The 13,535-nt window shown below is 41.6% G+C and overlaps 1 long non-coding RNA gene across 1 annotated transcript in view; it reads left to right on the plus strand.

The window, feature by feature from the left end:
• Window positions 1–46, plus strand: part of LOC116695269 (uncharacterized) — a 221-nt gene extending 175 nt beyond the window's left edge. The window contains exon 3 of the long non-coding RNA XR_004333405.1: window positions 36–46. This is a non-coding gene — a long non-coding RNA (uncharacterized LOC116695269). The remainder of the gene's footprint in view (window positions 1–35) is intronic.
• Window positions 47–13,535: the final 13,489 nt, after the last annotated feature.

Here is a 13,535-nt window from a genome sequence, read left to right on the forward strand (position 1 = left end):
GATAGTCTAGCTAGCTGTCTGGATTTACCCTGCAGAGATATGAGGAGCAGTTAACCATGGTCCTCATAAATCCACTGGAGTTTAAAATTCCAACACAAAAAAAAGAAAGGTATCCGACATCCAGCCAAAAAGAATGACAGCTAGTGTTTTTTTCTGAGGCAATGGAGTAATCCCAGAACTGGGACGTCGTGGCTATAGACTATGGTTGACATTAAGCTAATCAAAAGGTACCAATGAAAATAATGTTCATAAAGGAATCCAGGACATTATAAAAAGTGCAGAGCTGGCAGTTCAATGTGGCCATTGCAAATTATTGCATTTTTGTAAACCCACTCACAGATTTGTCCTTGTTATGTGAATGCATCGTTCACTGAACCAAGCTGCCTGTCAGCCTCTCCCTCTTTCTAATACATTTCTCTCACCATATCTCCTCCTCTCCCTTTCCAATCAACCAGCATGCAGCAGTATACAGTAGATACAGATACACATGCAGGCTCGTCTGACATCTGTGTTGTAGACCGAGCATTGAGACTTTGAGAGGTGTTGCTGCTATTTATAGATAAGTTCCTGTACTGAATCTCTCTTAATGAGGCTGCAAAAAAACAAATATTACATCTGGAGCTCAATGTCATGGTCTATCTGCAGCATGGTGGCAATGATGTCTTTATTAGTAAACGGTCTGTGAATTCGTGCTGCTGGAGCTTTGTATGTGCTTTTTAAAAGAAATTTACTGGTTTAAAAATATTGACAGAACACCCAAATACTGGCCATTTCAACAAAACTGCATGTCCTTAGTGATAGTTTTTGATAAAAAACGGATTGAGTTACTGTCAGAAGAGTTTTTGTCCTTCAGTTAAGTACAATCCTGCGAAGGTTAGACTGTAAGAAATCCTCACTGCACGTGACTTAATCTGTTTGGACATTTGGGAGTATGAGATTGATGTTGTTGTGCAATGTCCACTGGGTGACAGGAGCAATCAACAATCACACTTTTGAGGCTCGTTGAATTATTTGAAGAGAAGAAGGACTCTGCATCCATGGTGCCAAGAGCCGTACTAAAGATTTTGGAAAGTGGTTGTGTTAGCTAGCTTACTGCAACATTGCAATTTCTTTTTAGGAAAAGCAAGTTGTTGGAAATGTTTTCAAAAACATTATTTGTGCACCCATGAAACTCTCTCTCTCTCTCTCTCTCTCTCTCTCTCTCTCTCTTTACTCTCACACACACACACACACACACACCACACACACACACACCCACACACACTGTTTCCTATTTACGTGGGAGCTCCAAACCAAAGACAAAGCCTCTGTCAAGTGGGATTTAGCAGCGACATGGGCAGAGTTGGCTGGAACTGTGAGTGACATCATTTGGTTCTGTGCCTCTTCTGCATGAACAGGAGGGTTATAAAAGGAGCTGAAGGAGGACAGGGACCAGTGTAATGTGTTAGACATTTTCAGTGTGTGTGTGTGTGTGTTGTGTGTGTGTGTGTGTGTGTGTGAGGAGAGAGAGAGAGAGAGAGAGAGAGTGAGTGGGAGAAAGAGATAATGTGTTAATGCCACATTGTTCATGAGTCTTGTCTGTCTATTTGTGAGACTTTCAACAAGAGATAAGCCTGATGGATGCGTTACAGTTGTCTGGCAGGTTTGTCATAGTCATTACTGAGAGTGAGACATACAGAGATAAATAGAGAGAGAGGAGACACACAGTAAATTCCAGGTATTGACAGCATTAAAATGACATCATGGATGCCCGGATAGCTCAGTTGGTAGAGCAGGCACCCGTATATAGAGGTTTACTCCTCAACGCAGTGGGCCCGGGTTTTACTCCAACGTGTGGCCCTTTGGTGCATGCCATTTCTCCTCAATCTCCCCTTTCATGTCTTCAGTTGTCCTGTCAAATAAAGGCCTAAAATATGCCCAAAACAATAATCTTCCCATGATGCAAATATACTGGTGTAAAATAATTTAGACAATGCAGTTACTTGCAATATCCCAAGACAACGTGCAAGAGATGGGATAACAGATGGTGTAGTTTACGCAGGTACTTACAATGTAGGATTAAACTAAAATAATTCTTACTTCACTTGGATTTTGCAGTAACAGACTCTTGTTTGAGATGCATGAGCTGTCTAAGATTCTCACCACAGTGAGAGGAACATGATCAACTTGCATGTGCCAGTCAAAGCGGCCTTCACTGAATCTGTCTTAGGTCTGCATTTTCTGTTATGGAAGCCCTACAGTTGTCACAGTCTTTCTATTAATCTCAGTAAACACTTTCTGGACACTCACTGAGCTGGTCCATTATGTTGACAAAATCAAACACAGCCCAGTACTGCAGTTTATCCGTCAACATGCATAGGGGCAAATTTGATGGAAACGCAAACAGCTGCAGTGTGATAACAAGTAATTGGGTTTTCCCCGAAGAACAATGTGTCTCAGACTGTACATGGGAGGAGTCTTGTAAAAATATTGATAAGCTTCTTTCATCTTCAGATTTTGATAGCAAATAATAATATTTCTTGTATAACTATTTCTATAAATACATGTCAGTTTCTAATATTGATCATATTCCTAGCAAAAGCACTTTTCAATGTTTTCAATCAAATTGTTCAGTTGCAAATTCTTTTCCACTTACAGTGCATACAGTATATGAACTCTGCTGTATTAGATGATTGATTTCTTGATTGAATAGATTAAAGAGTGAATGATGGATGGATGGATAGAAGAATGACCAAAAGGTCATTAAGGACAACCAGTGGCAGTTTCTTATTTGGTGCTCATGCACAAGCCACATGCAAGTATTGATTGCACAGAATACAGTGCACACAAATATTGATTGCCCGGAAATGTGTCAGAATTCAAGACCTGCATAATTACGACAGAGTAACAGAACACGCAATGAGCTGTTGCACTTGACAAAATTATTTTAGGCTGGAGAAAAAACACTTTCAATAAGCTTTTCGGAAATGGAATTTTGATCAAACAGTATTAATTTTAGTTAAAGATTAAAGTTAAAGTTAAAGTTAAAGCCAGAATGCAGGACTTTTACATATTAGTGAAAGTCTGCCACATTCAAGCCCTTGGCAAACAGGTCCATACAGTGCAGATTAAGCCTCTTGCAACCAAGAAAAACTCTCTGTCTCTCACAGAATACTGGAGATGTGGTGTGGTGTCTGTGGTGACTGTCCCGTGCTGTTGCACCGGAAGTGACGCATTACCTAGTAGGGGGTAGGGAGAGGGGAAAGACCACAGAGACCAAGCAGCAGCTAGGAGCAGAAAACCCAAAGACACGTCCAAGAAATCATTACCTGATCAATACAGAAAAGAATAGACCAAAACATAGGAACGGAATTGTTATGTAAAGGTTTGTTGTATATTGTTTTATTCTTGTAAGTTATTGTAAGACCTGAACAATTGTGTGCTGTATTTGCATATCTACTTATGTTGTAATAACATGATTTTGTGAAGTAGTGGCAGGAACAAATCTTTCTCCTTCTCGAACTAATCCTTTTTTATAGTTATTTTTTTTTTTGTTAAATTCTGATTGTTTGTGTTTTATTTTGTGGTTTTTATTTTTTTGTTTTGTCTTGCAACATTGTTGATTGTTCAAGATGAATAATTAAATTAAATGAAAGGTTATCTTGTAACAATGTTTGTCTTTACACCATTTCAACAAGACCCAGAGCCAAATAGTTTTTGGATTCTGTCTGCATATTTTTCACTTTTTTGTTCTGCTCATTACTACATTGCTATTAGATTGGGATGAAATATGAATGCGTCTCGCCTGCTGTTTTGATTGTTGTTGAAAAGAAAAATGCCGCCACAGGGAACAAACCTTGTTGTCTTTGTAAATGCCATTAATATTACAAGACCTGTATATGATGGGAAACACAAGCAGGTACAGCAGCAGCTTTCCTGACACCTTGCCGTACTGTGTGTTTTTGGATTCTCTGTGCTGTGCAAACACCATATGGTCATGATTTTTCAAACCAAAAGAAATTTAGCCAGTTATCCTGAGATCCAATCTAATGAAACAAATGGCTCTGCTGTCATGTGTGTGACCCAGGAGGAATACTCCTCTGACCCATTTCTTTGCTTCAGACTATTACTTTAAGAAACCAGAGCATATGGTGTTGGTTGTAGGGCAAATTTTTATGTTAGGGCTGGGAAAACTGTTTTGTTTAGAGGCACATGTGTGTTGTGGTATTATGTAGCCCGGAGCAACGGCTCCCTGTCTTAAATCCACCAACTACGATTCTCTGTTAATTCCTCTTCAAATTACTGTTAATGATGCGAGGGCAGGCCAACGTGTCAGATTTTTATCAGTGCAGTTCTGTTGTCCAAAAAATCAAGGGAAAACCTTTTTTTCCCTATTGCAAACAAGTGGATGTTTTCTATGTTCTTTTCCCACCAATCTCCTTTCTTTAAGGTATTCAGACTGGGTTTAAGGGTTGACAAAGGCCATGTTGCCAAAGCTTCACTTGACCTATTTTAATCGCCTTGTTGGGCTTAGGCACCATGGTGCCAGCATGTGGTGGTCTAAGCTGACCCCTATCATAGAGCACAGGAGGGATTCAGCAGAAGAACAGACCAGAGCCCCATTCTCGCTGTCTAAGTCCTTCCACTTAATCCCCCCGGGAGGTTGTTTGTGAGCGATATCACTACAAGAGTGTAACAAGAAAACCTGCAGAGAAAACCAACCTTCCTCTTCTAACACACAAACACACACCCTTCGCTCTCTGCATCACAAATACATGGCTTGTACATGTCCATACTTTTACACAACCTCCATCAATTTACTTCCATGTACCCTTCATGTTTTGCTCATTGCCCCGCCATTGAACAAAACACATACACGCACACACACACACACACACACACACACACACACACATAAGGATGCAAACACATCTGCCAAACCCTGGTAAGCGACATCACTCACTTGTACAGTATATGTACATATGTATAAGTTTGAATCAGCAGCTCTCTCTCTCTTACTCTGACGTGTTTTTGACCAGAGATCGTCTGTGATTTCTGTTCTCAGTCCAGCTCTACATTTATCATTCTTCTCTGCTCAACCCTCTGTTTCAAACTTTAATTTACTTACTTTATTAAAATTCAACCCACACACTGAGGGCAACAATGTATTTATCGCTGATTACATGTAATCAGTCCTCAAACTACTAGACTGCAAACATCAAATTGTAGTACAGAGGTTGAGGCTTAATACTGAACAACACCCCATTGGGTTCCAGTGTTATGTTTTAGAACCCTTCAGGAAGACATAAGAGCATCAAGAAGTAAGGGATCCTCACATGACATTACCAACAATTAAATAGTTTCAACAATCCGGGGCTTACGTTGGAAAGGTTTAGCTCCTGCGAGAAATAGAAAAACATTACACGCAGTAAGGATTAATTTCTCGTACAACTTTACTTCTTGTTTTTTGCTCTCCTCTTGATGTTGTTTACTGCTTGGACTGAAGGATTAGGCCTGGTCTCAATTTTCCGTCTTCATCCTCTTGTTCTTAATTCCATTTAAATGCTTGTCTGAACACAAGCCAGCTCGTCCCTATAGCCTACTTTCAATCTCACTTCATTAACATTGTTGCTGCTCTCCAGCTAAATCCCTGCTGAATAGCAAATAATTGGACGTTCCTGGTGTTTGGGTGGGCAAAGACAAATTGTGCACTTATGGTCTCATCATTTCTGACCTCTGTATCAAAAACACAAACACACAAGGATGTGCAATGGAAAGAATCAACAAGTGACATGTGAGTTTAGTTTGTGATATTTTGCATTAGGAGCTTACTATTTGTCAAAACCTTGGAAAAAAAGGATACTGTTTTACATTTGACATACCCAAAGACGTGTATTGATCAAGTTCTTCCAGAGTGAAAAGGTTGAGATGTTTCACAGGAATGTGTTGAAATCTTGGATTTTTTTTGCAATGTTAAAAATGCAAACAAACGTTCTTGAGGAACTGAAATATCAATGGAGATTGTTTCACCATAATTTGAAAAGACAAAAGAAACCTGGGGTAGAAAACATACAAACCAGAATTACTGTATGAAATTACACATTAGTGTAGCTATTTGAATGGAAATCAGCAGTTTCATGTGCTTGCATGGAAATTAGACACAGCGTGTTAGGCGAAAAAATTTGAAATGCCATTTAGGATTTGCATTTAGATGAGCAGATTTTCATTTTGTACTGATATTCTAATGATCAGGCCTGTGGGAAATAATAGTACAGGTGAGAGACAGTCATCAGTGCTGACTGAGCGAGGTTCAGTGGAACAAAAATAAGATGTACACAAAGTCATGCTTATAGAGACTGCAAGCTAGTAAAAGCTTTATTCACTGGTTTTGTTGTTAGTTCAAATGATTGGAGGTGAATAAAGGTTCATAAGTAAATACGTAGGCGTAGCAGCCAAAAACAATAACTAAACTAACCTCACTACTAAACTACTAAACTGTACTAAACTCACCTGTTCCTCATCAGGATTTATAGCGCACATGCACACAATTAAAGCCAACAGCATGTGAACTGAGACATAAATTTCACCAGCATCTCAATAGGATTCACAGCACAGAAACACTGAAAGTCAACAAAACAATAAATAGAAATAGATTCACCTGTATCTCAACAACACTCAATTTAAGCCAACATCAAATTTAGTTCTTTTGTTCTTGTGCATGTGAGAAAATAAACCAAAAGAGAAGAAAATTACAATAAAAAAAAATGAAATGCACAGGTGGGATGATAAGCAAAGCAAGACCCAGTGGGCCCATCCGGTAATCCACCCCTGAGTTATTGTGAGTACTGTAATTCGGATGTGAGTTGATTGAGTTGCAGTTTGACTAAAGGCATTGGCATTGTGATTGCTGTTGATGTATTTCGTATTTTTACATAATATTGAGTAAAAGAAAAAGAAAGGAAGGAATCAATATAATACATTTTCAAGTCAAGGAGTTCTACTGAGCAACAAACTCATTCCCTCACATGGGAGATCTAGAGTTTACTGAGCATGGAAAATGTGTGTGGGTTGTGTGCATCAGTAAAACATGAGTCATCCAAGCAGTCAGCTGAATCTTACCCTGGATTTCTTCTTCTAAATACTTTTCTCCTAATCACCGCCGTTTTAAGATTAAGAGTTTGTAAGTCTTAAGACATGACACAAGGACGTACAAATCAATATCTGGTAAGCCAGCTCAAGCTTTGAGAAGTTTAGATATCCTCTCCTCTCCTCTTCTCTCCTCTCCTCTCCTCTCATGGTGACGGTGACTGCCATCTCTGGTGAAGTTCTGAGATGGAGTAGCAACATCACCTCCATCCATCAGACTCATCGATAGGGTGGTGCATGAAGTTTGTGCTGCCCTGGAGCAGCCTCAGCGGATGCTGGTACAGACCCGGTCTCTCTGTGAGCAGTGGAGTGAGGTGTGTGAATACAGTTTCCCCTCTCTGTCCATTACACCATCTGTGGGGGAGTGGCGGGAGGAGGCGGGCCTTCTGCTGTCTTTCTCGACCCCTCACCTGGGCAAGTTCCAGGATGCTGGGAAGAAAGAACTGTATCATACCTGCGTAAAGGTGCTGAACCTGCGGACTCTGGCTGGGCTAAGGGAGTCGAGGTGGACTGAGTTTTTTGGTCCTGACGGTTCCCCTAAGGGCAGTTGGCGAGCCCTGTACAAGCTGCCCGTTGAAAAGCGGGCAGCGGACCTCCAATGGAGGATTGTGCATGGGGCCATAGCTACAAACCACTACAGGGCGCACATCGATCCCGAGCTGGGGGAGGGGTGTAGTTTTTGTTTTGACGTAGAGACTCTGGCGCATCTGTTTGTTGGTTGTCCTCGGCTGACTGATGTGCTGGAGGTCACTAAAAGGTGGGTTCAGGGTCTAGGGGAGGTCTTTTCTTTGGAGTTGTTTATTTTTGGTCCACGTTACACGAAGACTAAGAAGGCTGTTCACGTCCTGTTGAATTTTTAGTTTGCTACGGCGAAACTGGCCATCTGGCTTTCCCGTAGAAATATGGGGCAGGGGGTGGGCAGTGTGGAGCCGGCACCGATGCTGAAGGGGCTGGTCAGGGCCCGGCTAAGGGTTGAGCACTCTCATTACCAGCTGATAGACAATTTGGTGGGTTTTGGTAATGTGTGGGCTGTAAAGGGTGTCTTGTGCTGGGGAGGGGGGGGGGGGGGGGGGGAGTTGGTGCTTAAGTTTTGAATGGAAATGTAACTGTCTTTTTTGTATTGTTTGTATTTGTTTAGTTGTTTTTTTTGTCTATGTTTGTCGGTTATTCTGTGATTTGAAAATGGTCCACTAATGGGACTTTTAAAACCAAAACCTCTCCTCTCCTCTCATCTCCTCTCTTCTCCTCTCAGGTTCATTGCTTCTAGACTGCCCCCTGCTGTGATCTTTCACCTCTGTCTGCCTAATGATCTGACCTCTTGTGTTACCTCCCCCCATACCATCTCTCCATCCTCTCTCTTGTCTCTCAAGGGATCATGATATTTGAGGACCCAGAGGGAAGAGGACATATTGGGGCTGCCCTTTCCGGTTGCTTTGTATCTTTTCACCTTCACCCCTGTCTACCTTCTCCTCCATTCTCTCTATTCTCTCTATTCTCCTATCTACCTTCCCTCTATCTCTTGGTTACCTTTCTCCTTTTTGCCTCCCTCTATCTCAATTCACCGGAGAGTCCAAGCTGAATAAGCAATGCTGCTCACTCTTTACCCTAATGTGTAGGTTGGGACCCGAAGAAGCAGGTTATGTTGGAGGAATACTGATGGCAGTGGGGGGAGAGAACTAAACTACTAACATATAGGCATCTGGCAGATGGACAACAGGGAAAAGGGAAGCAGTCCGTATTTAATTCAAACAACCAAGGTCCTGAGTGTGAAATTGGCTCTGATGGTCATAAGATAGAAGAGAATAACGCGTTATTTTACCAAATATTTTAATTTTATTCAACATTCATTAGGCTTATTCAATACGCATTATAAGTAGGCCTCATGAATGTGAAATTTGTGGTTTACTCCTTTCTTTTTGGTGTCATTTTTGAATCTGCAAATGAAAAGCCAAATCATTTACAGGCTTTGCCTGGGGTGGGGGGTGGAGTAAACAGCCCTATTAGCTGTTAACAAAGCCTCCCAGATATGACACCATGCCTGCGATGGGTGCTAAAGCCAATGGGAGATTATCCAGACTGCAAATACATGGGCCACTGAGATGCCCTTTGTACCACACAACAGAGGGCATTTCATGGGCAGCCCGCTGATCCCCTTACTGGTGTGCAGTTGAGGCAATGTAATCCCAAATTATTTAACCAGATTACTAGAGCATGAGAAAATATTCTGCCTTTGAATTATTTATGGGGGTTTATGTGTCAAGATATGAGTTCCAGTGTCAGTGTCATTATGTCCTTTTGAAGCCAGACGCTGATCTGCCATGGGAGATGGTCCGCAAATGTTATCAGTTTACAGGTGAAGCACGAGAGAGCACATATTCAGGTGTAGTATAACATTCAGCAAAGCCAAAACAGCATGGGATACGAAGAGAGAAATAAAATGAAAAATGCAGTTTGAAATATGATCATTACTTACTTTTTTTGGCCCACTCAAAAATAGAGATCATACTGCCAGAAAAATAAGGCAGTTGGGTTTTTTTCAGCTCGCTCATGTAAGATATGTGCCATCAATGGGCTGTTTGGCAAAAAATGGCACTGTTGGGTTGGACCCAGACCGAATTTGCCTGCCAAATGCTTTTACATCCTGCAGAATACAAGTGAAAAACACATCTTTTTTTGCTAAAATAATTTAGACAAAAACCTAAAGACAACACAGCACAACTGTTCATTCTCAAGACTGTCATTTTCAACCAGCATTGACAGCAAAGTGCTTCCAGGTTCTGTGGCAGCCATTTTGAAATATGGGATCCCTCTCACTTTGTTTCATATATTGTGCTTTACCACTTAGTTGTGTCTCTTTTGTCTCCTCAGTGACTGGATACAGCTGCTGACCCCTCAGCATTTGATTGAAACGCTCGTTCCGACAGCTCCAGCTGGAGCTTGGCTCCTCTCACTGAGCGGACCTACTCATCCTGGCAGCTTGACCCACACTTTTTCACTGCCTTGTCATCCAAATCCAGTGTGAAGGAGAATTAGATCACAATAAGAGATGACAGTGATTTGATTGAAAAACAAAATAAAGGTTGAAGACCCGTGGAATCATGTGAACGTTCTATATCAACACATGCGCAGTCACACAGCTTTTTCTAGGAAAGCGTTTAATCCATCAGCTGAGGTCAAGAAGGAAGTTTCAATCTCACCTTTGATTGGAGCTTAGAGCATTTGCAGTCATTTCTGAACAAGTTGAAAGAGCCAGACTTAACTCTGCTCCTAATGTTTATAACTGAACCTCAGCCAAATCAGTCAGTAAGTGGGATCAAAGACAGTTTTGAATACAGTGGCAATGGCAGAGCAGCTACAGTTACTTGTTATTTAATTGCAGTAAAGCATTCAGACCCACACTGACATAAAGCATAAATATCAGACAGCAGCTACTTTATATATATACAATATATATACAGTGTATATGTAGAAAAACTAACTGAATAAATATAAAAACTTACTGAAACACAAAGTAATCATACTAAATTGAAGTCAAAAGACTTTAGGATGTAGAATTTTAGAACTTTAGAACATAAGAATTGAAACTACTCTGTAATCGGTAATCAATCATCTGTAATGTGGTACACTTGACTGTAAGCTTGCCAAGCCTGCCGTTCCTCGGCTGCCATATTGTCTGATGACGCATTGATGTACAAATCTCATCCATCGCCTCTCTCCCTGCAGCAGGCACCTGGCCAGCTATCGACCGGACCTCACTCATGGTTTTTGGGTCACAAGCTGTGACAGTAAAGCGGATGACTATCCTGTCCTGTATCCAGCACTGTGCCACACACACACACACACACACACACACACGCACACACGCATGCACACACACACACACACACACACACACACATATAAACACACACACAAACACATACAGCAATGCTCCATGGATGATGCAGTAGATTTGCTGACCACCGGCTCTGTTGCCAGTGGTCAGCAAATCTAAGAAGAGGAGAAAAGACTGAAATAGAGATTAAGAGAGGAAGGGAAAACAATCCTGGTTACAGGTACAGACAAAGAGAGGCAAAATGAGAAGTAAAGAGATGGAAGAGGAAAGTAATCATCCAAGAGGTCTGAAGGTCTCAGTCAGACTCACTTACTGTCCTGCGGCAGAAATGAATGCAAGAGTTAGCTCCAGCTGTGTGTGCAGGGATGAAAGATGAACACAATTTCAGTTTTGACCTCCAGGGGTAAAAATCTGAAATTGTTGAACAGTGCAGAAACATGACAGTTTGGGACTGCAGTGGTACTGCTCTTACTAATCTCAGACACACAACGGCAGAGCGCACACACGTCCTCCCTGATGTTACGTCTCTGTATTTGGTGAAACTGCTAACATAATTTTTCCTAACTGATGAATTCAGCAAAATCTGTCGCATTCATGGGTTTTCTCCACTTCTGGGATTTGAGAAAATAACATAAATTACCATGGTAATGCCGTAGTACCCCAAGCAGCTGTTAAATGTTAAACATTTCTGAAAACATGCGTCTCTGGCCTCATCAGTAAGCTGTAACAGAAAAGAGAAAAATCAAACTTGTGATGTTGTTGCTGCTAAGCTCATGACCACCTGATGAATATAAGTCAAATATTCACTGTTTAGGCTCCTCTGTTTGGGACTTGACCAACTCCTAAAGGGAAACAGCTGGCTCTTTTGCGGTTGAATTCTCCACCACGTTCACCAGATAGTCTCTAGTCTCGCATTGCCAAACCTTCTTCCACAGCGCTGCGAAGGAGGATCTAGCGAGTCCACACAGCATTCCTGGATAAAAGTAAAACGTTCTGTGGTTTATTTACATTTCTTTACCAATTATAATTGTCTTGGGCAGCATTAAGCACCGGAAGGAGCAACAACGCCTCTGCAAAAAAGCCTCGGGAAGGAACTTCTTTCGGTGGAACATGTGTGCGTTCAAAGGTTGTTTTAGTCATGCAACAGAAAACTTTGATTGGACAGATAGTCTAGCTAGCTGTCTGGATTTACCCTAGCCTGGATGCCAGCCAAATTTAGCCCCGTCTATGACATTTGAAGTTGGAAAGTTTGGTCTGGACTTGATCCGTTGTGGAGCAACAATGCTTGAACCAGAGCTGTTCAGACCAATCAAATTGTCAGGGTGGGGTTTATACGATGATGGACGGATGATCGACAGAAACGTAATCAACCACGTCACCAAAGGTGGCTGCCGCTGAAGAATTGAGATGTGTAGATTTTGCCATTGAGTCAGTTATAGAAGAGATCGACAGCGCATTAGCCTCAACAACTGCCCGAAAACACGGTAAGACAGACCAAAGAGAGGGAGCGCCCAGCAGCATTAGAACCAAGCCGTGAACATTGACTGTAACTACAAATGGACAACGCATCCGGTTCGGAGAAGTAAGAGTATATTGCTGCAGCCTGGAGCGTCCCATGTCATCCGTCCCGTCTCATGCGGTCTCGTCTCATGCGGAGGCGTGTCCAACGGTAAATCCAGAGGGTCAAAAATGCAAAATCGCAAATAATTTTTTTTTTATTCATTTATATGATATGAACGGCAATCATATAAATGAATAAATATGTTTTTTTTTTTAACTAAACATGTCTATAAGAGAAATGCAGACTATCATACTGATGAATAAAAACACTTAAAATATATGTTCGTCTATAAAATAAATGCAGATTTGGGTGCAGACAGGGTCCCAGAGACCCGACAGCAGACTATCATACTGATGAATAAAAACACTTAAAATATATGTTCGTCTATAAAATAAATGCAGATTTGGATGCAGACAGGGTCCCAGAGACCCGACAGCATTCTGCCCCGGGTCCCAGAGACCCGACAGCATTCTGTCCCGGGTCCAAGAGACCCGACAGCATTCTGTCCCCGGTCCCAGAGAGCCGACAGCCGAGGCCGACGGTCGCTCTCGCCATGCTGATAAGCAGTTGTATTTGCAGCAATGTCCCGGTGAAGTGTGAAAACAATATAGAATATACAATTAAAAAGTCTTGGAAAGCGTGTAACATGTTTATTTTTGTAGTCTTGTTGATGTGTGTGCAGATCGTGGATTGTTGTCCCTCCTCAGGAGGTCCTGCCGTTAGTTGGCAGAAACGGCTGCGTTGCTGATGCAGGTTTCATCAGATGTAGCTACGTTAATATGGAACAACAAAAGCATAACATTCAGAAATGAGCAAACTATATGTAGGCTATGGCAATATTGTTACTTTAACAGTTTTTTAACGTTTTTCAATTGATTGCAACAAATGTGGTCACGAATTTACCCGTGACTCCATCTGGAAAATTATTCGCGATATCGTAATTTTGACCCTCTGGATTTACCGTTGGACACACCTCCGCATGAGACAAGGCCGTATGAGACGGGACGGATGACA

This window comes from Etheostoma spectabile, chromosome 9 (assembly GCF_008692095.1).
Source record: "Etheostoma spectabile isolate EspeVRDwgs_2016 chromosome 9, UIUC_Espe_1.0, whole genome shotgun sequence".
Taxonomy (NCBI): Eukaryota; Metazoa; Chordata; class Actinopteri; order Perciformes; family Percidae; genus Etheostoma; species Etheostoma spectabile.